The sequence below is a fragment of the Sylvia atricapilla genome, chromosome 9, assembly GCF_009819655.1.
Source record: "Sylvia atricapilla isolate bSylAtr1 chromosome 9, bSylAtr1.pri, whole genome shotgun sequence".
NCBI classification, from domain to species: domain Eukaryota; kingdom Metazoa; phylum Chordata; class Aves; order Passeriformes; family Sylviidae; genus Sylvia; species Sylvia atricapilla.
Genome location: NC_089148.1, coordinates 14,438,093 through 14,465,603, shown reverse-complemented (window position 1 = coordinate 14,465,603; position 27,511 = coordinate 14,438,093). Strand labels below are relative to the sequence as shown.

The 27,511-nt window shown below is 48.8% G+C and overlaps 1 protein-coding gene across 1 annotated transcript in view; it reads left to right on the top strand.

Moving 5' to 3' along the window:
- The window catches only part of RNF220 (ring finger protein 220), a 219,551-nt gene that overhangs the window by 103,729 nt on the left and 88,311 nt on the right, over positions 1-27,511 (top strand).

Genomic DNA, 27,511 nt, shown 5'->3' with positions numbered 1-27,511 from the left:
GGGCTTCATTCCCCCAGGGATGAATCCTAGAAGGGAAAATAAGCCATTCACCATGCAAGGAAAAAGGCACATTCCTCTCTGGTAACTGTAGCTCTCAGGCTCTCACCCTTTGCCTAATGCCAAGGCAGGACTTAGCGCATGGAGTGAAGAACCAGTGATCTTCACAACTCCTGCAGGGCATTTCTGCACAGCACCATTCCCCTGCTGCCCACCCACACACGCTGGAGATTTAAATCCTCGCCCAGAGCCCTGCCAAAAGGGCTGCCCTGGGAAGCAGGGGCTTCCCCAGCACCGCAGCTCATCACCAGGCACTCAGCCATGCAGCTCGGTCTTTATTTATCCCTCCCATGCACTCTCTTCCCCTCTCAGATGGTAATGAGTGGTTTGCACTGGGAACTAAATGAAGTTGATTGCCCACTGGTGTCTGCCATTAGTGGTAATTAGTTAAAACATCAGAGTATAAACAGTAAATTGGCTCTAATAATTAATACTAGCACTCAAGCATATGAGAGACACAGAGACTGGGAAAGAATCAGCGGCAAGCTTGTAAAATCAGCTGGGGCTGTTTTAATTAAAAAAGAAGGAATGTAAGTAACACAGTATTGGAAAAAGGACAAAAGCCATCAGGATCTTGCTCGTTAGGAGTGTGGTCGTGTCTCTTCTGGAGTGCAGCAAGGCTGAGGACTCACCTCAAGCCTCGGGTACCTATGGTGCAGAGGCTGCTGTATCTCTGAAATGCTGGGATCCCACTTGTGTAATGAGTTTTAGCCTTGTTGCCGGTAATCTGGGGCAACAGGGAGGACTGTAACATGTGAATGTGCTCCTACAGTTGTGAGGATGCGGCAGACAGGTGAGATAATCCCATGGGATTTTTCAGGGGAGATCTGCTTGGATCAGATCTGCTTCAGGTGCTCTCTGCTTATTAAAGGCACCATCCTCTTCTCTTTCCTTTAGTGACAGAATTGGCCTGAGGTACCCTTTGGGGTGGATAGGTCCTGGTAGGGAAGGTTGGGGTTACTCTTAGAATATTACTTCTTTTTCCCTACAGGTTTTGCCAACCTGCTTCCTGCGCCTTCTTCCAGCCCCTTCTTGCCCCTGTGCACCACTCCCTTGCCCTGGAGAGGCAGAGGCTTCCCATAGCTCTCCCTTGGCAGAAACACCTTTGACCCCGAGTGTGTTCAACATTCCATTTTAACAAAAAAAACCACCAAACCAGCATAAAGCAGTGATACTGGTGGTGCTGGGGTGGTGCTGAGCACTCGGGGCTCCTGGTGATGGGGTACAATGTGGCCCTCCCTGCGAAGGTAGGTGAGCTGGCCATACCCCTTGCAGTGCCTGGCTCGGGCAGAGGTGGCGGAGCAGCGTTTGGGGAGGAGGGGGAGGCTGCATGTATATTGCTATTAATCATCCCCACGTACGTTAACCATGCTAATGTCCTAAGTGACAATAGCCCATCTCAGCTCATGATTTAGGGTCTGTGAACGGAAGCTGGGCTCCTGGGAGTAAATGCGTGAATCCTCTGCTGGTACTAAACCTTCTAATAAATCTAACGCACACCAAAAAGCCCTGGGCACTAAATCCCAGAATCCGGTAATTGAAACCCTTACAGCTCTCAGGAAAAGGTAACCGGTGAGTGGAAGTGAGTGTATGTTTTTACAGAATATATATCCTATCTGCACCTGATTATCTCCATCAGAGACAAAGGAAACCTGGTGCCTCCTCATAAAGCACCTTGTTCCGCAGACTTTAGATAATACCTTTGAAAATAGGAACCAGCAGCCTCGTGCTGTGGGGGCTGTCACTGTGCTCTGCAGACATGAGTGGGCAGGAACAAGGATCTGTGGCTCTTTGCTGGATCCCACTGCTGTCCCAGCTGTTGGCAAATGCCACTGGGACTATGGGAGTCCATCTGCCTGCTGCCCTGGACTGTTGTACCTTGGTATCATGGGGGTCATTGGCTGGCGCATCTGGGGACAGTCACTGACCCAGCCCGGTTCAGGCATGCAGTTAGTTAGTACTGACAGAGGAACACTTCTGAGCTGACTCTGCCCTATGAGTTGTAGGGGTAGAGGAAGGGCAGGACGTTCTGTGGGGCTCAGCATCCCAGCTGATATGGGGTGGTGCAGAGTGGGTGGAAATTTTACCTAACAGCTGGGTCTCCAGTGCAGGGAGCAGCTGGCCAAGCAGAAGCCCCTGTGCAGGTCTGATCCCACCTCGGAGAGCAGAGGGACTAGTATGTCCTTGTTGTGGCAATGAATTTGGCATCCCTCCCACGGCTGGTGTGTTTCTGATAGCCAGTGCTGTTTATTGTTTTGTTTACTAGAGAAAAGATCATGTTGGTGTTTTATTTTGCTTTTAATCTCTGTTACAGACCACTCTGTAATGCCTTGGCAGGGGACTTAATAAATATATTCATTTGGATAATGAATGGTGGCGATAAAGGCAGGCTGGAGGGAGGTTGCAGAGGAGAGATGTTGCACTGGGCACCTCGTGGCATTTGGAGGCAGGAGGATCATGTCTTCCTGGGATTAATCCTCCACAAGGTCCCACAGCTCCAGGTGGTGACTGGGACACAGGGGTTGCCCAGTGCTTTCCCAGTTCAGCATCTTTGTTGTGTGAGGAGGGCTGAGACTCGCAGGGATCAATGCAGACCCCAGTGTCCTTCCTGGCAGGAACTGTGAGCCTGTCACTCACTGGGAATGGGGATGTCTTGTGCCCCTGAACCCCAGGGAGCTGGGAGCCGTTTGTGCATGCTGCAGCACCATTTCATGCAGCACTTCTGTACAGTAGCTTTCTGTGGAACATTTCTAAGAAATTAGAGAATTGAGATTTTTATTCACACTCTCATTACCTTTTACTTTACTGCTGCCTGGCTGTCCCTCTGTATTACTGTGGATCATCCTTGCAGGCCCTCTTGCCATTTTCCACCCATCAGAATCCTGCATCATTCTGGGCATGCCTCTGCACACCAATGCAGCTGGTTTTGAGTGAGCCAGTGCTGGGCTGCAAATGAGCTGCACTGGCTGCCCACCCACATCTCCCATCCCAGGGCACTGGGACTGTCCCCTTGGGATAATAACAGGACTGCCATTGCTTCTCCCCTTCCTCCCTACCAAACCTGTGGGGAGCCTGAGCACCCTCATTTCTCAGGTCACCGCTTGGCTAATGGTCTATTAATTTGTTCAGTTGTCCCCTGTGAGGCAAACTCAATTTCTGGCTGAGATTCCTCCCTGGCTGTCGACACGGTGATGGATAGGACGAGTGGCTGTCACCGCCAGCCCCGGCGCCTGCTCGGCACGCCGGGCACCGCTCGGCTCAGCCTGCACCCTGGCGTGGCTCTGGCAGGACCAATCCACCGCCTCACGCCCAAGGACCTGTCTCTGGCAATGAAAAATGACAGAAATATTTAAGGACAAATAAGGTTTACAAACCCAATTTAAAATTATTATGGAAGGCCCTGGCTGCAGATGGGCCCAAGCTGATTCGTGGTGGCAATCAAATCGAATTTCCTTATCGTTGTATTATTTTAGGGCGTTATCTGGCCCCATAATGCAGTTATAAATTCAATTTCATCTGCGAGCATTCATTGTTTACTGTCGCCTGTTTGCTGGGGAAAATGTAAACACTTTGCAGCCCTTGGCTGCAAAATTAATTTCTGGCGGAAAATGGGAAAGAGGAAAAGAAGTGGGAGGTGCCCAAATAAAAAGAGAAAACAAGAAAGGTGGTGGCAGAAGGGCTGCCAGGAATGGCAGAAGAGCTGGTAAAGGCACCAGAATCCTCTGAGCTGCTTGTACCAGTCAGCTGCCATGGCTGGCTACCACCTTGCTCCATGCTTGGGATGGCAGTGGATGGAAATCAAGGGGATGGATGGGGATGGGCAAGGATTGATGAGACAGGTACTTGGGTGGCACACACCTCTTCTTCCTGCTGCCTCATTTCTTCTCTGTGCAAAAGGAGAAAGAAAATACTCAGTGACCTGATGGGGCTGCCAAGGGAAAGTTGAAGGTCTCCCATTAATTCCAGACTAAAAATGACAAATTCATCTTCTACGACAATTAAATGAAGTCAGTAATTGATGCTAATTGATCTTCAGCCGAGAGGGCTCTTACTGCTTTGCTGTGCTCTCCCTGATGCTCTGGCACTTTCCTCTCTTCCCCACTTCTCCCTGCAGCCCCTTGGCGGGGGGGGGGGGGCGGGTGGGGTGTTCCCAGGGCCCCAAATACTGCTCCTGCACTTGCCCAGCTCAGCCAGCCCTATGCATCTTTTCTGGCTGCTCACTTCTTGGAGTTTGCATTTATTTTTTCATTTTTTTAGTTGGTGTTTTTTTTTTTTTTTTGGAGGCAGGTACCAGGCCTGGCTGTATTAGCGACAAAGGATTTATAGCCTACAGCTGTGTAGGTTTCCACTTAATTTTTATAAGCCCTGCATAAGAGCCAGCGGGGGGTAAAGCACACTTGGATTTTCTCTACTTAAAATATTACAGTGTTAGCACTTTTGCTTGAGCCCTGAAAAGGGGGCCGGGGGGGGGTGTGCTGGATGCGTGTGTGTGTGTTTGGAGTTTTTTGGTGTTGTTTTTTCTTCTTTTTTTCTTTTTTATGAGAACCCTTTAATCTCGAGCCAATATGTCAAAATCAAATTAGGCCTTGGAAGGGGAGCGGGCTCAGCGTGCCAAGCTCGCTCGCTGGGTTGTAAATGTACAATTGTTTCTGGGAGCTGTTATTAAAGCGAGGTGACTGCTGCCTGCTCAGGGACCCTGACGTCACATCCTCCAGCCGCGCTTGGGAAGCAGCACTGGGACAGGGTTTGGCCACGTGGTGACCACAGGGAAGGGATGAAACCGTGGTGTCCCCTAGAGCAGAGCAGAGGGAGGGTGGCACCAGCCCTTGTGTGGATGGGCTACATGGTGGCCCCAGCAGAGGAACCCCTGGGGACTCTTAGGGACCTTTGGGGATGTGGCTTGTGTCTGCACACAGAAGAGCAGGCTGAGAACTCTGGAAGGAACCATCAGAGGGGGTGGGTTTGGGACTTGCAGCAAGGTGTGGGTTTTGGAGGTAGTAGGAGAGTTTACTTGACCAGAACATCCCATGGCCCTTCTGGAGAAGCAGAAGGGGCAAATCAGGGATTTTTTGATTTTCTGACTAAAAGGTCCTAGTGTGCTTTGGTTGGGAGGCCTAGTTCTAGCCCAGCCTAAACCATTTCAGCAGGGTGGGAGGGCTGGCCAAGAGCCTCACCTGCAGTACCCCTTGCAAGGTATAGTACAGCATCACTAATTTGGGGGACCAAGCCTCTGTGAGACCTTGGTTAGGGGTAGAGGGGCATGCAATACCCCCCGGATGTAGAGGTAGGATTTAGGGTGCTCTAATGTGGGGTACACACCCTTCAAGGAGGTCGTGAGCCACTTTCAGGGGATTTTACTGTAGTGAGGTGTTGCCATCAACACCACTGTGAGTGTTTAGAATCCACATTTCTGCTCAGCTTTGCTGCAAGCAAAGTAACAGCAATGAAAATTCTGTAAAGTATCACTGTTCTTCACCTGAGACAGTTTGTAATTGTCCACAATTCTGGTATTTGACATTATATTTACACTGTGCAGGTCTTTAAGGCCATCACCACTTTTTATTTCATGTGGTAGAATTGAAACAGCTGGAGAAGCATGGGGGGTAGTAAAGAAGTGTGTTGGCACACTGAGATCTGTTTACTGCCCTCTCTCTCTGACCTAGCTTCAACTCCTACAGATGCAAAGGCAGGTGGTCCCTGCTCCATATCCCCAAACCCCTGATTTCAGTGCATTGACATGGGCAGCTTCATGGTAAGCTGTAGGGGACTGGATGCTGTGGTCCTGGCAGTTTCACCATCAACACTGGGATGAAGACCCAGCCCAGGGACAGCAAGCCGACCTCACACCTCCTCTTGGCCATGCCACATTGGGCAGGAGAGACCAACTGACGTTCAGAATAATTAGTCCTGGTTTGAGGCAGTGGTAATGAGACGGAGCAAAGCGCTGCACTAACGGGGCTGCCTGGCCATGAGCCAGGAGCTCCAGGTAGTGCTGGGCTGTCCCGGGTGGACACGTGAGCTCATTAGGAGCAAACTGAGAGACAACAAACATGATGCTGTGGCAGGGTGTCAGGTGGTGTGGCGAGCATTCCCTGGGGCCCCCAGAGCCATTGGCAGCAGCTCTCCATCAGCTGGGTGATGTGGCAGAGAAGACTTTGTGCCCACTGATCTCCCACTGATTCTGCTGGGTCACCCTTGGGAGGCAACAGCATGGGGAATTGTGTTCTCAGGTCTTCATGGGTCCCACTAAGTCCTATGTAATGTTCTGTAAATAAAGTCTGTGGCTGAAATTGGTGTTTTACAGAGGCAAAGTCCAGCTGCAAAGCCACAAACAAATGAACTGTATGCAAAGGGGTGATGGCACCAGTATCTCCTACAGAGCCCAAACCTGTTTTCTGGCCATGTTTCACTGAGTGTTAGAGAGAATGTCACTCGCACCAGCTGCCTCTGGCTCTGGTGCTGCTCTTCAGCTACATGACTCCCAACTCTTTGCCATGAGATGAAGAGTCACTTGCAAAGTGAAAATAAATTACTTTCTACAACGCACACAGGGAATCATCACTGTGGGCTGAGGTAAATGTAATACATGGGAAACTGAGGCAAGGAGTTATGCTTCATGTAACAATGGTCTGACAGAGCCAGGCAGAAGACTGAGAGCCTTTGTGTCACTTTCCTTGTGTCTCTGTGGTTGGTGCCTGACATATCATGTAGGGACTCAGCCCTGTGCATGGGGCCATGGAAACCCCAGTGTGTCAGAGGCACCCCAAATACCCCCATCACCCCTTTTCCCACGGCTCTGCAGCTGGAGCAGTGGGCAGGACTCTGCCTGCGAGAGCACATGGGTTGCTCAGTGATTCCCAGATGTGCTGTGCTCGCTGTTTTCCGGGAACCCAGTGGCCTGAGCAGAGATAAATAAGTGATACAGACATCTCTGCACTAAACACACACGACGCGCTCCCTCCCGCTCCCCCACCCCACGCACACAGTTCTATTAATCCTGACAAATTATGACGTACAGACGTGTAATGCAAACTGATTCATCATACATTCAAATCTGCTGTGTGGGAGCAGCGGGAGGGCAGAGGCAGACAAGTGTATTACACGGATAATGTATTTGACGTATTAATAAAACCAGCCGCATTGCTCAATCTGGAGAGAGGGAGGGATGCCGATACATCATGACAGATCACATATTGATGGAATCCAGATGTTGGGAATCACAGTCTTGGGGCCTTTCTTGTATTGACTAAAGGTAAAAAATGCAGGCTGTCAGCACATTAAATCTCTGCTCTGCTCACAGAGGCTGGGGGATAATTATTTATTTGTGGAGGACAAGGAAACTGCTCCCTGCATCCCCTGTCCCGTTAGCCCAGCCATCTGCAAGGGAAGGTCAGGGAAAGAATTTTTAACCCTCTTGCTATTTTCCTACCCATGGACTGCAATGACCAGCCGGAGCACATGTTACTATGGTCCCATCATCTTGAAATCCTTGATTCAGCTGATAGAAATCAGTGTCAAAATGATCCCAGCTGAGCACCTGGTCTTGGATTTTCAGCCAGTGAACACTCAAAAAAATTCCCCCTTAGCTTTGCCAGCAATGCTGCTGCTTCCTGTATTTTGCTCCTCTTGGACAGGGATGCACAACCTGAGTGTTTTTTAGGAAGCATTACATTTATGCTTATACACACATACGTATGTGTATCTGTAAGATATTTTTAGTATTTTTCAGGGAAAGATATTCTGTTACACTTTCATGGGTAAAGGTCATTGTGCCAATAACAACTCCTACTTTAATTTTATCTTGCTGAGTCCTTTTAAAATGAAACTGTCTTGTTCCAGATCTGTTTGAGTTGGACACCCTTTAAGGGCTGCTTGTGCTGGTGAAGCCTGATTGACTTTGGCTTGTGTGTGACAAGGCGTTAAGTGCATGGTAACACTGTCTATTAGGGGGCACAAATACGTGAATGTCCTGGCTTGGCTTTGTGCTCCTCCACAGGAATAGTGTCTTTCCCTCAAGCATCTTTTTGTTGCAGTGGGTAAACCCACTGCTGAGTGCCTGGCCAGCACAGCAGGATAAAATGACACTGAGAAGATGACAGAGCTTTGTGCTAATGCTCTTTCCAGGGTTTTTGCCAGTCTGAAGAAGGTGCTGTGCTATGTGTTTTTGGGCCCTGCCCCTGCATGCTCATGTTACCTGCATACAGGAAGGACAAGGAGGTGGCCGGGACACAGATGGACATTACCTGGAAGGCCAGGACAGTGCAAAGGAGAGGTGTGGATTTCAAAAATAATGAACATGCAGTAAAGAGGGAGAGATATTTGAGCATTAGGAAGTGTTTGAATGATTGGGGCATAGCTTTCTTGGAGGCAGATCCCTGGGGCTTACATATGGGAGCCTATAGAACTATTATATAGGTTCAGAGATAGCAAGAGAGAAAAAAACTTTATATTGGAACCATAGAACTACATACATTTATTTAACTATATACATAAAATACAGAAATGCTGTATTACATTATATAGAACTAATATTTGGAGCCTATAGAACTATTTTTGTTATATTTCTCCCCTACCAGAATGGATCAAAAAGCAGGAATAAGGAAATTAAGGGAGCAGACATTGACATATTGGTGTTTTCCTCAGGGAAGCCCAGTGAGTATCTGCCATGGGCCTGTGCCCATGGGAGGGGGATGCTGAGTCTTCTGTGGTGTGCAGAGGTGCAGATGCCCAGGGCCACTCTGGCAGCCTTGGTACCTGCAGAGCACTCCTCAAATCCTCTGCTCCTGGGGAGGGCAGCCCAAATTGGAGCCATGCTGAGGGGTTAGTCTCAGTGAGCCTTCCAAAACATGTCCCCAGCCTCCTCGACTGTCTGGCAGTGGGGCAGTGGGTTTGCTTTGTGAGAGCAAGCCTGTCCCGTGCTCTGGGGTCAGGGCTCCGCCGCCATCTCTCCACAGCTTTGCAGTCTCAGCTGATTGAGCGTGAGCCAGCACTGCCCAGGGACAGCAGTGGCCCTGCTCACTGTCCCCAGAGCGAGACCTGTCTGTCCCTGTCTTTGAGTGTGCACCGCGGGGCTGCTGCCCTCGGACACGGCCAGGGCACGGGGCTGGCAGCGGGGCGAGTCTCTGTCCCCTGCTCAGCCACTGACTCCCTCTTGAGCTGTGGGCGACCTACACCATGCAGAGCTGTCAAAAGCAAGGACACAAGTCCCAAGGAATCCCAAAGTGCCTTTAAAACTCATTCTTTAACCTCTGGAAATGGTTTCCTTGCATGTGAAATGGAGACAATAAACACCTGAGATGAAAGGGCAGCTTTTCTCTGCTAAGATAAAGGGCTTGCTCTTTCCCTGGACTCATTCGGTAAAAGTGGATGGGTCTGGAGGCTGAGCTACTGGCAGGGAGAGCTCACCAGCCCCAGAAAGTAGCAAGGTCCTTTTTCAAGTTGGAGAAAAGCAGCTTAGAGGAAATACAAATTGTACGGAGTGAGGAGGACTTGAAAGAAGGGAGGGCTTCTCAGATGGGGAGCTGGAGAAAATGATGGAGGGAACGTAAGAATGACAAAGCATGTCGTTCCAGTGGAGTGCAAGATGATTTGCTTTAGCTCATTAAATACTGCAATAAAATATTAATAGTTATTGTCCCTCTATTTTTTGTAATTATCCTTGCAAAGAAGGATCTGCTGCAAGTCACTAATGTATTCCCAGCAGCGGGTTGCTTTTTAATACGGTGATGGTAGTCAGGGGTGAGGAGCGGGGCGGGGGGAATGAAAGCGTTTATGTGTGGCCAGAAAATAGTTGTATGATCAGGGTCATTAAAGAACCAGCACTGTCTACAGAGGGAGAGACAGAACAAGGGGACGAGGAGGCTGTAGGGAGAGTAAGAGAGTGCAGGCCAAGCCAGGAGCACTCAAGAAAGGATAAGATTTGAGGACAGTCTGGTGTCTGCATCCCACCTAATCCCAAGGAAGAAATCAGTTGCTGTGGCTGTGCACCATAGTGTGCCTGGATTTTTGCTGGTGAATGTGATGATTTCTCCACCTGATCAAGCTGATGCAGCTGTGAAGGACCCTGGAAGTGCTAAGCTCCTGCCCCAGGTGCTGAAGTGCTCTGTGGGGTCAGCCCTCACGCATGGGAGGAAGACTTCAGAGTGCTGCATGACCCTGGTGGGTCCCATCCATCACAGCCCTCTGCAAGGCAGACCTGGTGCATATTAGCTGTGCCCCTGCTTGTCAGTGTCTCTTTTCCTGTGCCTGTCCCTGAGGCTGTCCTTGCTCTGGTCAGTGCCATAGCTTGACAAACAACCTCCAGGTTGTTTGACCTCAGGATCTCTCAGTGGTCAGAGGACCCTTTGCAGGAGTTTTATTTGAGCAAACATGCCGTGAGAGGGTCCCCAGGGTGTCTGGGGACCAAGATGATGATTGGTGGGTCAAACACCATCTGTGGCGCTAACAGGCTCTGGCAGAAAGCTTTAAAAAGTGAGGTGGAATGTTTCCTGCCAGGAGCAAAGGGCCCTTCTACGGCTTGAAACTTCTGCAGCAGCACCAGCATCCCATCCCACTGTGCTCAGGCCAGGAGGGACCCCACTGTATTTTCATCTCTGGTTCCTGCTGCATGAGCACAGAGGCTCTTTGCTGAGCCTGGGCAAAGCTATTGGTTTAAAGACATCACACAAAATGCAGATGGGTTTTTTCCAGCTGGGGACAGCCCATGGTGTCTCGGGTGGGTGAGCAAAGGCTGAGTCACAGCAAAGGGCTCCTGGCTGTGAGACCAGGCTTGTGATCACCGTGATGTGGCTTGGAAAGCCTTGGCTGGAGGAGACAGTCACTCTCTGCCATTCAGAGGTGGGGAGAGCAGGGATTTGGCATCCTTGGGCTCCTGGCCCTAGGCAGGGAAAGCCCAGGAATGCAGATGCTGGTTGGTAGCATGAGCAGCAGCAGCAGGACAGTGCCATGATCCCACCTCAGGGAGCAAAGCCTGTCCTGGGGATCCGCCCCTCTGTGTGTCCAGGCAAGCTGAGGGCTGGGCAGCCACATCCGTGATGCTCCTGCTTGCCGAGCCAGAGGAGAGACCAGGTTTTCGGCCCCTCTCACATCCCATCAGCTGACCCTTGGAAGAGAAACGGTGCTGACAGGTATCTAAGCGAGGCAGAATTAAGGGAAATGATAATAAATGTAGATGGTCAGGCGGAGGAATGAAATGATCCATCTTTTGCATGTTAGTCAAGAGGTGCTCGCAGGCTCCCCCCCTCCCTGCTCCCATTCAATCAGGGCCTGTCAGACCTCCAGCAGGTTGGCATTTTTGTGAAGAATCTCTCGGCTAAAAATTGTTGTCATTCCTATTTCCTTGTTATCAGTTGGCGGCACCTCGGCGGAGCCCGGAGATTAACGCGGAATCGCCAGGCGAGCATCCATTCCCAAAGAGCCCTATCCATTACGCCGAGCTCGGCGGGTCCCTCCCGCCTCACCTCCCACATTCATCATCTTTAACGCTGACAGCCCGGCGCAGGCCTTTCAAATTTATCTCGCCGCGTCCTGGGCAGGCTCTATCCGTCAAACTGCACGAGAGGGAGCGAGCGGAGCACCATCTCCTCTCCCCTGTACATCGGGGAGGGAGAGGGGGGAAAAACAACCTGCCCGTGTGAGGGACTCGGTAAAAGATTGGTCCGAGATACACAATTAATCATGGCTCGCATCAATTTGCTTGATTTACTCCCTGGAGGGAGAAGGGGCGTAAACACGGCGTGTGCAGAGGCAGTGTGGAAACATAATGTGTCTGTCTATAGGAAAAACATTAACACATCATCCCCGTTGTGGGTGATTGATGGGGGAACGGGACAGGGACAGCCCAGAGCTGGCAGGGTGACAGAGAGCCAGGAGCTTGCCAGAAAGATGGACCCAATGGAGATGAACCTCAGGGGCCACCGGTCAGGGCAGGTGGCACTTGGCACATCTGACCCACCTTACAGTGCTCTTCACAAGGTGGCAGCCCATCCCAGGTATCTCCCCTCACACTGCAAGACTCTGGGTGGAGAAGGGAGGTGGGAAGGGAAGCTTCCAGCCATTCTCTGTGTACAAGGCAGGTGCTTCAAGGTGAAATGTCCCCATCTTCAGGGTAATGCAGAATCCCAAGCAAAACTGCTTTTGCACGTAAAAATCTCCAAGGCATATTTTGTGTTCACTACCATGTCCTAAAGAGGTGTCCATGCAGCTCACTCTGCCTTACCCCCCATGAATTCTTCCTGTAAATAACGGATTTTTTGCCTGTCCCTGGAGGTGGGTGCATTTCAGGATGAGATCCAAATACGCGGAGCATGCTTGTGAGGCCCTTCAGTAGCCTTCAGGGCAGGAGATGCCGTAGCAATGAAAGATGCTGTTATTATTAGATCCCAAGCACTGGGTTGTGCCATCCCTTGATGGCTCTGGCGAAGAGGCTGACTTTTATGGAGAAAGTTACTGCTGTATTTACAATCCAAACCTCCTTGTAACCAGCTGCAGGGTGGAGGAGGAAATGCGGAGAGAGCGTGTGATGATTTAGTGTGTCCTTCTCATGTGCCTTTCAGCCAAGGAGCCTTCTCCCTCCTTCACCAGCCCAAACTTGGCAGGGCTCTGGCTCTGTGATCACACCCTCATGGACAAAGGGAGCGGGAGGAGAGGTTTAATCAAGGTCAGAATGGGGGACCAGGAGACTGGAGACTCAAGTCCCAGACTTGGGTCTTCCTTGGTGAAATCTTTGTGTTAAAAAATGGTACCCTGACCTTATTGGGGCAGGTACTGCATTTCCCACTAGCTTCCAGGAATCTTATCATGTTTGGAGGTGAATATTTGGGTTCATGACAGCTCACTGCCACAAAAGAGATCTGTACCTGATATGTGTAGGGAATAGCCAAGGTGATTGGAATACAGGAATATTGAGAAAGCAGCCCTCAGAGTGAAGTTTGTGCAGGATGAGCTGTTGCAGTTTACCAGCTCTTAACACCCAGACAGACATATCTCCCCAGGCAATTTGCAGACCATGGGCTATTCTTATACTCAGCACCATTCTTGCTATGAGCTGCAAATACTTCCACATTTTCTCTCTGGTTAGCTAGAGGTGATGTTGAACAGGTTCACTCCTCCTCAGCCATGTGTGGCCCTTGGTTGGGACCTTCCTGCAGGTGCAGCTGTCATTTGGGATCTGAACACGCATGATTCTTAACAATTTCCACACACATGATTCTTAACATGCCTAAGATGAGGTTTAAAAGCTGGTCTTCCAGCTCTTCCACTGCCTTCCTGCATGGGGTTGCCTTTAGCTGCACTCCAGAATTTTCACCTGGGAGGAGAAGTTGTTAACACAGTGAGATCTATCATTCACAGACCACTGGACAGTGCTTTGTAAGTCAAAAATGGGTGAAACAGGTGTAGTCTGCCAGAAATGAAACATGGAGCTCTGTGGAATGATTTGAGTATCCAAACAGACTGTCCATAATTGCCCTCCTGTTTGCAGGTCCTTAGGAGAACAGCCTACCTTGCTAACATCTTGCCAGTCTGTCAGTCCAGCTATCAGTACAGTCCTTCAGACTGTTCTTATTTCTGATTCATGGAGTATGAATTAAATTCTGAAAATTAACACTCCTGCTGGGGGCTACTCCCATCCTCAGGCAAATTCCCATTCTTTCTCTATGATGTGCAGCACCAGCCCACACCTGTGTGCCTGATACACGCAGGAGCATCCCTGCTAGGAGCACTTGCTGTCCCCAAAGAAGCCAGGCTGAGCTCAGGCAGGATTAGCTCCATGACCCACATTTCTGGGGTTGCTTATGGTTTAAATTTATCAGGTTAATTCAGTTTTGTTCTCCCCTGATATAGCTGTATCTGAAGCAGGGTTTTGTTTCATTTTATCTTGTGGAAATTACTCATAATTTTGTAGTGGCTGTTTAATATATATATATGTGTGTATATATATGTATATGCTGGGTTTTACAGCCCATTTTTATCACCTTTTTATTATCTCAGGTCAAAAGCTTTACTGGGTTGCATTCAGGGAATTATGCAAACTAAGAGAAAATACCATAGCAAAACTATAGATTTTCTCATTAAACTCTGCTTGGACATGTAGTTATTGTAGTAAAACTCTAGTAACTATTACAGGCCCTAATATAAAATTATAGTTTGACACCTCAGCGTGATTGGCCTTGCACTGCAGTTAAATTAACCCTTTCCATCCCTTGCCTGCTCACGCTAAAGACTTTACTGGAAGCTGGCAAGCTGGACTCAGTGAGCAAGCTGGGATGGCTGTTTGAGGGCTTAGCCTGGGGCTGCAACCACGACCCCTCTGTGGTCCAGTTCCAGGAACTCCAGAGTGGCTTTGTCTGAGCTGTCAAAAAACCTCACTCCAGCAAGAATTGAGAGAGAAGTGATGGTTGAATAAGGGAGGATCCTGCAAGCCCAGGCAGATAAAGTCCAGCAAGGTAGGAGTTTGCTGAAGTTTGCAGCATTGCCTCATCCCAGAAATTGCTTTGTTCCTACCGCCCAAAGACTGTAATTCTCCCTGCTCCGTGCACAGTGGATTTAAGGAGCAATAAGCATATTCAGCGACTTAATTATCTCAGACGAGATTTTCTTCTCAATTACACTCAAGTAAATCTGAAGTGATTCCATTCAAGTGGATGATCTTAGTCCACCCTTGTAAAAAGTAAAACCAGATAAAACATTGTCCATGCATGCTAGCAAATCTCCACGCCTTTGCTGTATCACTGCAGCAATGGGGGGAGGATTTGGGACCATCTGACGCAGTGACAGTCTGTGTTTAAAACAACTTGGATGGTCCAGCAGGGATGGGGACTATTTCCTTCTGATTGCCTGATTAACATTTTAAAACCATGTTGATAATAACCTGGGGTAGTGTGACAGTTCAGCAACTTCATTCGAGGGAAACACTTAATCATATTTATTATGTAAACACAGCTTGCCATGCCCCCATTAAATTATTAATAGTACCATTAACATATTTACATATAAATCTTATAGGAATTGATGGAAATGGCTCCAAGAACCTTGCGTTAGCTCTCTTTTTATAATGGATTCTCTCCTGCAAATACCCATTTATTAAAGAGACAAAATATTAATTTTTTGTTAAATGTTCATGTCAAAAATGTCACCTTTGCAGTTTTGCAAATTGCCATTTATGCAAAACCTACTGGTTGGTATTTTCCTGTCTTAAAAATGGCCTGTTTAAAAATATTGCTTCAATAGGAGCAATTAAGGAGAAAAAGAATAAAGATATTTCAGTGATCTGGGCAAGTTTTTTGCATTTTCATTAGTGATAAAATTGATAAGTTGAGTGAGACAAAACCGGGGGTTTGTTCCATTGCTCCACACCTGGAGGCACCCCAATATGCCCTCAATCTCAGTGCTGCCTTGGGCCTAACCACTGAGCAAAACATACAAAGTTCCTTCACTATCCTGAAAGAAATAGGTGGTGTGAGGGAAACAGAAGAAAGAGTGTGGAGGGCGTAAAGGATTTACTGGACAGGATAAAGAGAAGAGGTTGGAGGGTAGGTAGGTTAGTCCTACTCTGGCTTCTCCTCCAAATTCTGTATCTTTCTTAATCAGCCTTGCTCTGCTAATAAGCCTAACTAGGCTATATACAGTAATTCCTTGATACCTTTCCAGGTAGCAGTGTCCAAGGGTGATTCATTCTCAGGACTGCCAACTTTCACAAGTTTATCACAAGACTCCCAGGATATATTTTTTTTAATTTTACTTCTTAAAGTTTCAGTCTCTGAAGTCAAATGATGGTATAAGAATCTCAATTTTCCTTTAAATAAATGGAAAGTGCACACTTCGAGCTCTGCAGTCAGGGCAGAAAGCTTGTGTATGTGCTGTGAGCCTGGTCCTTAAAGCATAGAAACCAGAGAGCAAAGACAAAGATAACTGCGGGGTGGTGGAGTTGTAGGATAATTTAGGTTGAAAGAGGCCTAAGGAGGTCAAAATACACTTAATTTCTGATGCATCTCAAATGGCAGTTTCCATTAGTGTTTTTAGTATTAAAAATAGTAAGGCACAGCTTACAGTTTTGTGTGGACTGTGTGTTCTATACATCTCCATATGGCCAAGTATAAACCTCCACTCAAAGGCCAGCCGCCCCTTGCCCATCCAGTGCTCCTACAGACATCCCAGACTGGCAGGTCTGAGCTGAGCAGGGAGGGATAAAACCAGTTTGCTGGGAGGGAGCCATAACTGCCTGAACTGGGACCTGCAGGGGACCTGGCAAGGGGCTCCTGTCCCAGCTATGCTCAGGATGCATGACCTTGGCAAGTTGTGTCTCCCACAGCATCCTTCTCCCCACCTGAGCACAGGGCTGAGCAAGGTGCTTTCCCTTCTGGAGAATTATTGGAGAATTAGACCATATTATGGTAATGCAGGAGCCAAAGAAAGACGGGCGAAGCATTACAAAGGATTTTTTTCCCTTTCTCAATTAAATGAATGTTCTCCTAACCCATCGTGCCCAGCCCTCGTGTGTGCTGTTACAATTGTCTCTAAAAACTCTGTCTGATTTTTCAAGCAATTTCTCACGAAAAAGGCACTTTCAGAAAAATCATAAGAAAGCAATCGTTTCAAATTGGTCATTTGGGACTCAAATTACTAATCTAATACATTTTTTATTGAGGGTTCCTGAAAGGTTCCATAAAACACAGTCTTTGAAGCTGCCCAAACTTGCCAGCCTCCCAGTTTGACAAATCGAATCCAACAATCCACTTTGCAGCTCAGGTTTAGGGCTCAGGAAGCTGCCACCGAAATAGCAGCGTTTATATTTCTCCATCAATAGTGCCTATCTGGTCAGATTTTTAAATTCCCTGGGGTGTTGTGTTGATTTTCTTTTGCCTGTGCTGGATTTTTGTGTCTGTGTACAAGCTGCAGTGCTCATACTGGGGATATTGATGGGGGAGGTTGACCTGGAATCTGCTCCTGAGCAGTGTCTTCAGTCCAGCTCAGAAGAGCACGCAGGACAGAAGGTGACACAGGCAAAGGGAGAACTGGGAGCCAGCAACTGACTTTTTTATTTTCCTTTTTTTTTAATTCATAGAATTTGTATTATTTATTGTATTTTCTTGGTTTTTTAATTTATGATGTTACTTATGTTTTTCTTGAGGCTTAGATGGCACCCCTTTAGCAGCAGAGCACTTTACACAGTCCCATTGAGCTTAAAGGCTGAACAGAGAAAGAAACAAAAACATGGGGCATACATGGAATTCTGATCTTCTTTCTAGGAATGAGGGCTTAAAGCACAGGAAAATTAATGAGATCAAACAGGCAATCTCTGGTCCTGAGTTCCTTTCTCATGTCATGGTCACAAGGCCATACCCCCCTCTTTGCACCACTTTTTTGGGAAAGAGTGGTAGTGCTGATCCACTTCCCTGTGGCTATTCATGATCACAAAGTATCAGCCCCCTCACACACAGGGCACTAATCAAATGTATGTTAATTATTGTTTTAGCAGATGCTGAGGGGCATCTGAGTGCCGCCTTGAGGTACTGTCCCCAAAAAAGGGCCTCTCTGATCTAATAAAATCCGAAATAAAACTCTATGGGTTGACAGCCAGCTCCTTCTTGAAGCTCTAGAGACAGCATCCAGCAAGGAAAATCCAACAGTTCGAGGCCAACACCAGCTCAGCCTGCCAAGAGCCCAACCAAAATTGCTTTTCCCCTTGAAGGTCTGGTGGCAGTTTTTCTTTTGCAAGATCTGCCAGCTGGGAGCAAGGCAGAAATGTGGTTTTGGGGAGGATTTTCAAGCAGTGTCTGCTTCTTGGTTTGGCCAGCACAGGAGTGCAGATGAGAGAGGGAAGGAGTGGGGGAGCGCAGCAGAAAGACACAGAAAAAGCTGCTTGGCTTCAGGCAGAGATGGGGATGGAGAGTTTGGGAAGAAAGGCATTACCTCTGCCTGCAGCTCAGCACCCACAAAAGCACAAGGCACATGGGGCAAGAGTTAGTACAGCACTGATACTCAGACTTGGCATCTAGGTCTGAATTTCCCCCTCTGAGAGGAGCTATACAAGCAGGAAGGGGGGCTTCTCTGCCAATCCCACTGCACCCAGACTACTCCTCGCCTTGCAGCCCATAGCATCCTCTGGCTGTGTGGCTCCCTTGGTACCAATGTGGCCGGCTCGCTGCTGACACACTCCCCTCTAATGGCTCCAAGGGGGCCTGTTACTATTTATTGGGTTAGCATGTAGTTTTCTGCTGCCATTACAGTTTTACTATGGGGATAATGCACAGTGTATAGTCAAAAGGTAGAGCAGGAGTTGGTTTCAAACCAAGCCTGGCCATTTTGAGTATCAACTGGGACTGCATTGCATGGGAGGCTGTTTTCAGCTGATAATTCCTGTAGTGGTCACCCATGGGTGACGACTGCCCTTCCAGCCTGTCCTTGTCTGCAGCTTCCTGGGGAGTTTGACACTGGTCTGTGTCAGTTTGACACTGATCAGATCCTGCCCTCAGGCAGGTAGGGAACATGTGCTCCCAGTGCATTTCCTTTCGCTCTGCTCAACCTGTTTTTAGGTTTGTGTGAGCAGTAAGATGTCACAGGTTTCCATCAGGGGGGTTGAATGACTGTCATGGTTTTATGCCTGGAGATTAAATGCCACACACCACCCTCCCCCTGCCACCCTGGTGGAATGGGGAGGAGAATCAAAGTAAAACTTCTATGTTGAGATAAGAATGGCTCAGTAATTGAAAATAAAGTAAAATGCAATAATAATGATGATGATGATGATAAAAGGGGAAAAAGTGATACGCAGTGTAATTGCTCACCACCCACTGACCAATGCCAGACCCCTCTTCCCAAATCCAGATCAGCCACACTCCAGGAAGCTCCCCCCAGTTTATATACTGGGCATGGCACTCTATGGTGTGGATTATGCCTTTGCTCAGTTCAGGTCACCTGTCTCACTTATGCATCCTTCCAGTTTCTTTTGCATACCTCTTCACTGGCAGAGCGTGAGACAAGAGGGAAAAAAGTCCTTGAGTTAGGATAAACCTGACTCTGCAAAAAACCAAAACATCAGTACCATTCAACACCATTCTCATTCCAAATCCAAAACACAGCATTGTAACAGCTAAAAGAGTAGAAATCAACTCTGCCGTAGCTGAAACCAGGACAATGACCCATGGAGATGCATTTCCCAAACTCAAATCTGTCTTTTCCCCATGCATGTACCCATTAGTCAGCACAGGATAAGTCCATCTCCCTTGAAATCTTTATGCACCAGCCTGCTCTGCCTCTGTCCCTGCTGGGAAGGAAAGCTACCAGGACCAGGCACGAGGAGGTGTCAGGCTGTGTCTTGCCACAAAGTCCCTGCACAGAGACACATGGGGCCCATGGCAAGTCAGGACCATGGCTCCTTGCTGCACCTAGCTGCAGGTATGGCTCTACCAACCTCCTGATCCTTCCCACCACCCTTCCCTGAATTCCCTCCCACTGCTGGATGGCCTCACAGCGTGTGTGTGTGCTCCATGTCCTCTTTACCCTCAGGACTCTCTCCTGTCCCCACCACTGTGTGCCATGGCCACCAGCTGCAGCAAAGGGGCAGTGTCTGAGGAACTGCTTGCTTTAGCTGGAGGGAAAAGGCAGCCACGGGTGGGAGCAGCGGGCGGCTGTGACGGAATGTCTCCCAGCCCACTCCTCCACAGACTTGGATGTCAAGAGGAGTGGAGGTGCCAAGTGCTGATCTGGTTTTTGTGCTGTTGAAGTCCACGATGCTGCTTTGGATTTACACCCATGGAAGCAGAATGGGAAGTTGGCATGGGTCTCAATCCTGTTGTGAAGCTGAGTGAGCCTTCGGACCCACTGCCAGGCCTTTAATTGGAGTGGGGGATGCAGAGGAGGAGAGGAGGGATGAGGCTCAGAGTAAAGGGAAGACAGCCCTGGTCTTTGTAGCCTCCAGGCTACACTGACTGCCTGTCTTGGGAGGGAACAGTGAGGGTCAGAGCAGGTTAGGACTCAGAAAGAATGAGAAACCTGGACCTTCAATACATTTTCCATACTCCTCCCCATACCCCTCAACCTTGCAAAGACATTTTCTTGTGCATCAGCCAAGGCAGCCCAGGGTATGGGGATGAGGTTGTCCCTGTGCCCAAAAGCCGTGCCTGTGCAGGTCAGAACTGTGTGTGAAACACCAGATCTCAGCAGCAGATTAAGAGGCTGAAGCATCAGGATGTGTCTCCACTTTGTGCTGAGCATCCCTCTCTGGGGAGGGAAGGCTCTTAGGGCAGATTTCACCTTGTGCTGAGGGGTCAGCAAAAGACTCCCGTGCCACTTAAATCCCACTTAAGTACTTTGCACCGGGGTGAAATTAACTCTCTCCACAGAACAAGCCATCAAGAAAAACTGATCTAAAAATCTACGCTGGGCCACAACCGAGCCATGCTTCTATTAGCAGGTAAAAAAATATTTCCCATCCTTAGAGTTAAATGAGCCAATAGTTCAATCACAGAGCGAAAAGCGGCAATAGAGACAGGGATGCTGAGTGCCTCAGGTATTGGGAATCTATGCTAGGAATCACAATAAGCAGGACTCGCCTGTGTTCTCTGTGTTTAGCAGCAGTGTTATTCAACAACCTATTTGCAAATGCCATCTTCCAAAGTCCTTTTTTCCCCCCTCGTTAAAGTTGCAGCGATAATAGGGCAATTACAGTGCAATAAGCTAAACGCAATCCATTAGTGGCATCACAGCCATTTTTAGATCTTGGAGAAAAAAATCAAAGCTGTTTAAGTTTTCTTATTATGCACACTAAAAGGCAGGCAGCAGGGTCTGATCAAAGACACCACCACCCCTGTGCTCCCCCCACCCACCTCCTGTCCCTGCGTCTTGCCCCCCCTCTATTCATTAGTGGTCACAGCTGTGCAGTCGGCCAATTACTTGGGAATAATAAGTACATTTTGCAGTAAATTAAATATTAATTAGTCCTTGGCAGGTTGTTTTGGGTTTTTTTTTCCTCATTTCCCTCCCTCCACCTGAAAAGAGTGAAAGGGATGTGACACTGTTATTGCCTGTGTCGGCATGTGGGTGAGAGTGAGAGAGGGTCTCCTCCATTCCTGTGCTCCTTCTCCTCCAAGCTGGCTTGCAACAAGGTCTTTCCTGCTCTTTCTAGAGAGTTGCAAACACATCCTCAGCTTGGATGGTACTTTCTTCCAACCTGGGCATATCCCTTCTCTGCCTGGCTTCTCATCCTGCATGGTCCACTTGGGCACTTGGCTCTCCAGGCTGAGCAGCACCCCTCATTGCTTGTGATGTGTATATGAGGCTTGATCCTGCCCTGCTCCTGCACAGCAGGACCCCAACCCAAACAGTGTCTGTTGTGTCAAGTGATAAGGAAGAAGAGTAGTCCCTAAGAAGAGTAGTCCCTGGCCAGGGGTTGCGAGGGTCGACCCAAGACTCTAGGGACAAAATGAGCCAGTTTGGATTTATCTAATCCCCTGAAGTCAGACTGCCTTGAACAAGTGCAGACTCTGGGAAAAAAGCCCTGCAGACAGTAGTCAGGTGAAGCCCAGACCAGATCCCAAGCACAGATCTGCTGAGATGACCTATTCCTTAAAGTGAGAGAGGTGAGCTAATTTTGATGTTATCAACATATCAGCATGTATTACTGTTTAAAGAATGAATGCAGTGGAAAGAAAAAGTGGATGAAAATAGCAGCTAAGATTTGCATAGGAGGTATGAGAGCCTGATGTGGAGGAAAGACCTGTCCTTGCTCTGGAGCACCCCAGGAGCACTGCAGAGGCTGGCACAGGAGTCCCTGGGAGCCCTCAGCAATCAGGACAGGAGAGGCAGATGGTGGCTCACCCATTCCCTGCTGGCAGATTCCAAGTGGAGCTGCTGTCGTTGTCACCTGGCCTGTGCCTCTATAAAGTGCAGCATTACCTTTACTGCCTGTGGCCAGACAGGAGACTGGAAACAAGGAAATCGAGTCTTAGCATACAACTCACCACTCATCCTTCCTCCTTGCCACCAATGTCAGTGTGAGCAGAGAAGAGGGGATGGATTTTGTGCTCCTTTTCCTTACAAATCTATTACCAAGAATTTCTGGAGCAGAATGAGCTATGTTAGCAAAGGCAGATTAATCCATGCCTGTTGGCAGATCCCAAGGTAGAAGGTTCCACTTGTTCAGCTCTTGGATTTACACTTTACTAAACAGCTCTGTGGGCTGCCTTGTGATGCACCACGCACGACTTCGCCCCTTGGTGCTCTTGAGTGCAATTAAGTTGTGGGCTTTTTTTAAATGTGACTTGACAATATGCAGGTTAGGTTTGTATTTTATTTACAGCTTTTACTTGGGGACCAATAAAACCCCAGCTGGCTAATGTGAGAGCTAAAACTTGCATCTCACTCTTTGCCTTGGATATCTTTTCTATGGTAAACTATTTATTTGCGTTTCATCTTGCACAAGCTCCTCTTTCCATGCTGAGAAGCTAAGAGCTCCAGGGGCTCTTTGAAGACTATTTGCTATAGGATAGCAACTGGAATTCTCTTCAAACATCCGTGCCTGCTTTGTCCTATAACTGGCCTCTTGGTGTCAACACGCAGTTTTGTGCGAGTTTCCTGTGCAAAGCTAACATTTGCACGTTCCCCTGGCAATTGTGCTTCCAGATCCCTCTTGTTCAATCACATCCCATCATTTATTCTTGCAGGAATGAACAGCAGTTACTCCACGTGCCAAATCAGAGGCAGCATCAAGGCCTCTTTAAAAAGGAAGATTTAACTGGGTTGGGAATGACTGCTGTGCTGCTCGGGTAGGAGAAATGTGCTGTGTGACCTACGTGTCCAGTTAAAATGGTCCACATTTGGATTGCAAGTATGTGGTCCCCATATCTCTGAGCTCCAGGCTTTCATCACACAATTAAAGTGCAACAAAATCTTCTGCAAAATCCCAGTGCATTTCACTGTCAGACATTTCCACCCGTCAGACATTTCCACCCATGAGTATCCCCCGGACACTTGACCCTGGCATACCGGCAGAATACATGCAAAGGGTGAGATGGCATCAGGCTAGCGACACAAATCATGCTAAAAATGCCAAAAAGCTGTGTTTACATGCATTCACAACCCAAGGGTCATGCTCTTGCCATAAAAAGGGAGATGAACCCTGGTGGGATCAGAGTGATGCTCCCAAGGATGCCTCTGGGAGGGAAAGATCAAGAACTGTTGCTCATAATGGCAGTGGCTGCTAAAACAGTCAAAATAATCAGGGGGTTGGGAGGATTCTGAGGGGACAGATGCAGCTGGTGATGAGTGTCCATCGTTTGCTGGTGCATCTTCCCAGTGTCACCCCAATGTGCCCATTTTCCCTGGGATGTTACAGGGCTTCAGTGTGCATACCCCAACATCCAGCCCCTCTTTAAACCCCAGCAGTGGTTTCTGTTACATGGATTGAAAAGACCAGCACGAGCTCTATGAAGACACAGAAGGGAAAATATTTTCCTTCTCTCCAGTGTTGTTTTTCACTCCTTCTGTTTCCCTTTCTGCCATCTCATGACTCTCTGAATTCATGGGAGCTCTTCCTCAAGGTGAAATGAAGGCTCTGGGCTGCATTTGGTAGTGCCGACAACAGGGGATGAGGGTCAGGGAGGGTTAAGCAGGGAGGGGGCAGTGCAACAAGGCGGCCTGATCTAGTGATTAAACAAAGGGATTCAGCCAACATGTGTAAAATTAAGTGATCAAGAGTTGATTACAGAGTGCATTGATTGTGTACTGATGGATTAAACAGAGTCGTGCTCGGGATGCGATTTTCCGAGCCGGGCACGAAAAGCACAGGCAATTGACGTGTTGGCCAGAAGGACCCGCTTCTCCCAATCCCTGGCTTTTATACATTCTCCGGATAAATCTGCAGAGAGGCCCGTGGAATTATAATCGATTATCCATTTCTCAAAGTCACTTAAGGGCCCTGAGCTACAAGCTAAAGTGCCAGTGCTGCGAAGAGGCATTGGGTATGCGCCGGCATGTGCAGGTGCTGGCGCGAGGGGAAAATGTGGCAATGACCCTGTGTGCTGCAAGCTGATGAATCTATTTTCTTGTAGGAAATAGTTTTGACAGTTCAATATCTGTGTTTTCGATATGTGCCCCACACATCCCCAAGGGAGGAGAGGAGAGGAACAGGAACGTGGCAGGGATGGAGTGGGTGGGAGGCAGGGAAAGACTTTACTGCATCACCCCTTCGAATTATAGGTGTATCAGTATATCACCAACTTAACAGGCTGCCCTCCAAGTCAAGGGCATGGGAGCAGCATGGCTGCTTGCAAGTGTCTTCTGCAGGGCCAGGATGGGGCTGCAGCCCCTCTTGGGGTATTCCCTGGGCTGTGGGGGGCCCTCAGCATGCCCCAGCCTACAGGCAGTGGGGTAGCTCCTAGGCTCTTGTTTCACTACCAGTGGTGAGGGCAAAGACTCATTTCCAGGCTGATCTTGTCTCTCAGGATGCAGTCAGGTCCTTTGCTGAGGACTCAGAGGAGCATGCAGGTGGGGCTGAGACAGCTGAGCAGCTGCAACCTAGTGCAGGATCATACTGCGTGTTTTATAGGAAGCTGGATGTGATAGTGGAATAAGGCCAGGGAGAGAATCCCCTGTCTCCTCCAGTCCCTGTTGCAGGGCTGTGATTCCCACTCTCAACTGCATCCCTGTTTATGCTACAGATGAAGCAATCAAGGCCCAAAACAGGCCCCAAATGTGTCCAGACCTCATACTCCAGCTCTTGTGAAGTCTCCCAGGCAAATACAAGAATGTTTCTGTGAAAGTCCCACCTTTTCTAGTTCCCACTGCCATTACTTTTTGGCATTTAAATAAGGTGCTTTGCTCCTGGTCTTTCCATCCCAAGAGTTGATGCAAAGCATGGATAGTTAAGGCACACTTTGGCAATGCAGCTACACAGCTCTTTCCCTCCACCATCTTCCATCAGCCCAGCAGAAACTCCAACAACTGGTTCAACCAGGGACAAGAAGTGGCCCTTGTAACAGGAAACAGGATCAGAGGCCAGGCAGATTGGTGAATGTTGCCCAGCTGCCATCCCTGGATACACATCCCCAGGCATTCCAGGTGACTGAAGACAAGGAGGAGGAGGGATGGTGAGGAGCAGAATCATTCCCTACATTCTGTCTTGCCATGAAGCACACATGACACAGGAGCTGAGAGAGCCCTGGCGTCTTCTGCCTGGCTGCCTGTATGCTGGGAAGTGTGCTGTGCCCCAGTGCCTCATTTTGCAAGTCCCACTGAGGAAGGACATGCCATGGGCCATGGAGTCTGCAGAAATGCAGGCGTGCTCCCTGGGTCCCACTGGTTATGGGTGGGACCCATATTGGTTTGTTGACAGGCTGGCCAGTCTTGGGTGCATGGTATAAAAAGACCATGGGATGGAGGGCAGCTGAAAGATGGGGGAAGTAGGTGCATCATGCCCCAGGGTGGAAGGACAGAGCTGTAGGATTCCCTCAACAGTATTTCTGCCATGCCGTGTTTGCTGAAGTCAGGGAACCCTGACTGATGCTGGAGAGACCCAGCTGCTCCCCAGGACTTGTATGTTTGGGAGATGAATCAGTGGGCTGGAGGAGATTCCAGTTTCATTCCCAGAGCAGAGGATGGATAGCAGCAAGAAGATCCAACTCTGTGCCTCTGAGCTTTTCCAGACTCATATTAGCACCCATCAGAGAATCTGGAGCAGAGAAGGGATCATTTCTGTCCTTCGTCCCTGCTGACTTCATTTGGTCAGTCTCCAGCCCAGTGAGGGGTGTGGCTGGGCACTGTAGTGCTGCCTCGGGAGAAACCTGCATGGGCAGGCTGCCCAACTGGGAGCTGTGAGAGGGAAGGGCAGAGATGGAGGCAGTGCAACACCTTCCTCTGCTTGCTCTCAGTACTTCTCTACTTTCCTCTTGTGAAACCTGGGGAAGTGTTTCTGCTCAGTTCGGCATCCCCTAATTGAGCAGCACCATCAGCCTGTCCCAGTCCTCCTCTTCCCCTCTCCCTTCCAAGTCCCTGTCATGCTCTCCCTTTCCAGCTCTCCCAGCAGCCTGTATCCCTCTCATCGAGGATTCATTGTCTTGTCAGCCTCTAGTTAGCCAGCATGCGTACAAATCATAAATTACCCCGCCCGGGCCTCTGCTATGCTTCAGCACAGACAAAAAAATTGCACTCCATCACCGTGTCTCCCGGCTTTTAGTGGTATTGATCAATGCTGCTCCCTTCCCGCCCCCCCCCCCTTTTCATTTTAACCGAGCCGGTTAAGTGCAGTATCTTATTTTGTGCTGGGACAAATGAAAAGAATATTAGCAAGAGCTGAAATATATCTCTTTTTTATCTCTCTGCTACTTTTTTATTGAATCTTTCTGAGTAGGTGGCTTTCCGCAGGATGACAGCCTCATGACAGGCTCCTCATTAGAGCTGAGACAGTAATTGTGATGCATTTCCCTGCGCGGCCTTTTCACTTCTCCCCCCCGCTCCTGCCTTTCCTCCTCTCTCCCTTTCCCCTGATTTGTAAAGTGATTGGATGTACACACTCACTCAGTTTCTTAAATTATTGCCCAGCTCAATCCATCTTCCACTGCCCCACACTGGGCAGCTGTGGTCTCCACAGATGGAGAGCCAGGGTCGGATCACAAGGGGTTCCTCACCTCTTCTGCTGCCAGGCTGCCACTCGTCATGAGAAACATGGTGCTGGACGCAACGGGACGTGCAGCAGCCTCTAAAGTGCCCAGGGTACTGTTCAAACATGCATTTTCACTGAGTGACCCATGGGATGAACCTCAGCTGGGGTTAACCGCATGGCAGCAGCGCTGCACCAATTTACACCAGTCCTCTCCAGTATCCAGCTTGTCTGGACAGGCAGCTACAAGAACAACTCTTTCTCTGGAAGGAAATCAATATTTTAGCAAGCTTTTCTGCCTCAGATCCCTCTGTAGTTTTTACTCTCAGGAGAAGCAGGTGTATTTTCAAAGCTGCTTGGCAGCCTGGGCATCTTAGCAGAGAGCAGTGTCAAGGATCAGGCTCTTGGTGGGAATGCAGCAGTCTGAGTACAGGTCTTCTCTGTGACCCAGTTTGTTCATGGGGTTGTAGAGGTCCCCCTGTCCGTCTGTGTCTCTATGTGTTATATTATACACCCTAGGTGTATAAAACCAGCTGTCACTCATCCCTGTGCCTCTCTTTTCTGGATTCAAGGCAGGACTGGCCCTGTGCTGTGCCAAGCACAATACAAGTCCAGCTTCTGCTGGTGCTCTGCAGCATCGTTGCCCTGTGATGCAGGAGTGATTCCTCAAAAATATTTTCTTACCTGAATAGCCATTTTTTCAGACCTCTGCCACCTTCCTGCCTGCACAGACCTCCAAAAGGTGCATGCTCTAAGGGAGGTCTGCTCAATGCAGGGTGATTCCTCAGTGGTCTGGATATGCTTGCTGCTCTGTGGGGTATTTGCAGAGTTAAGTTGTGCTGTGGATGGAGTCATGGCCAG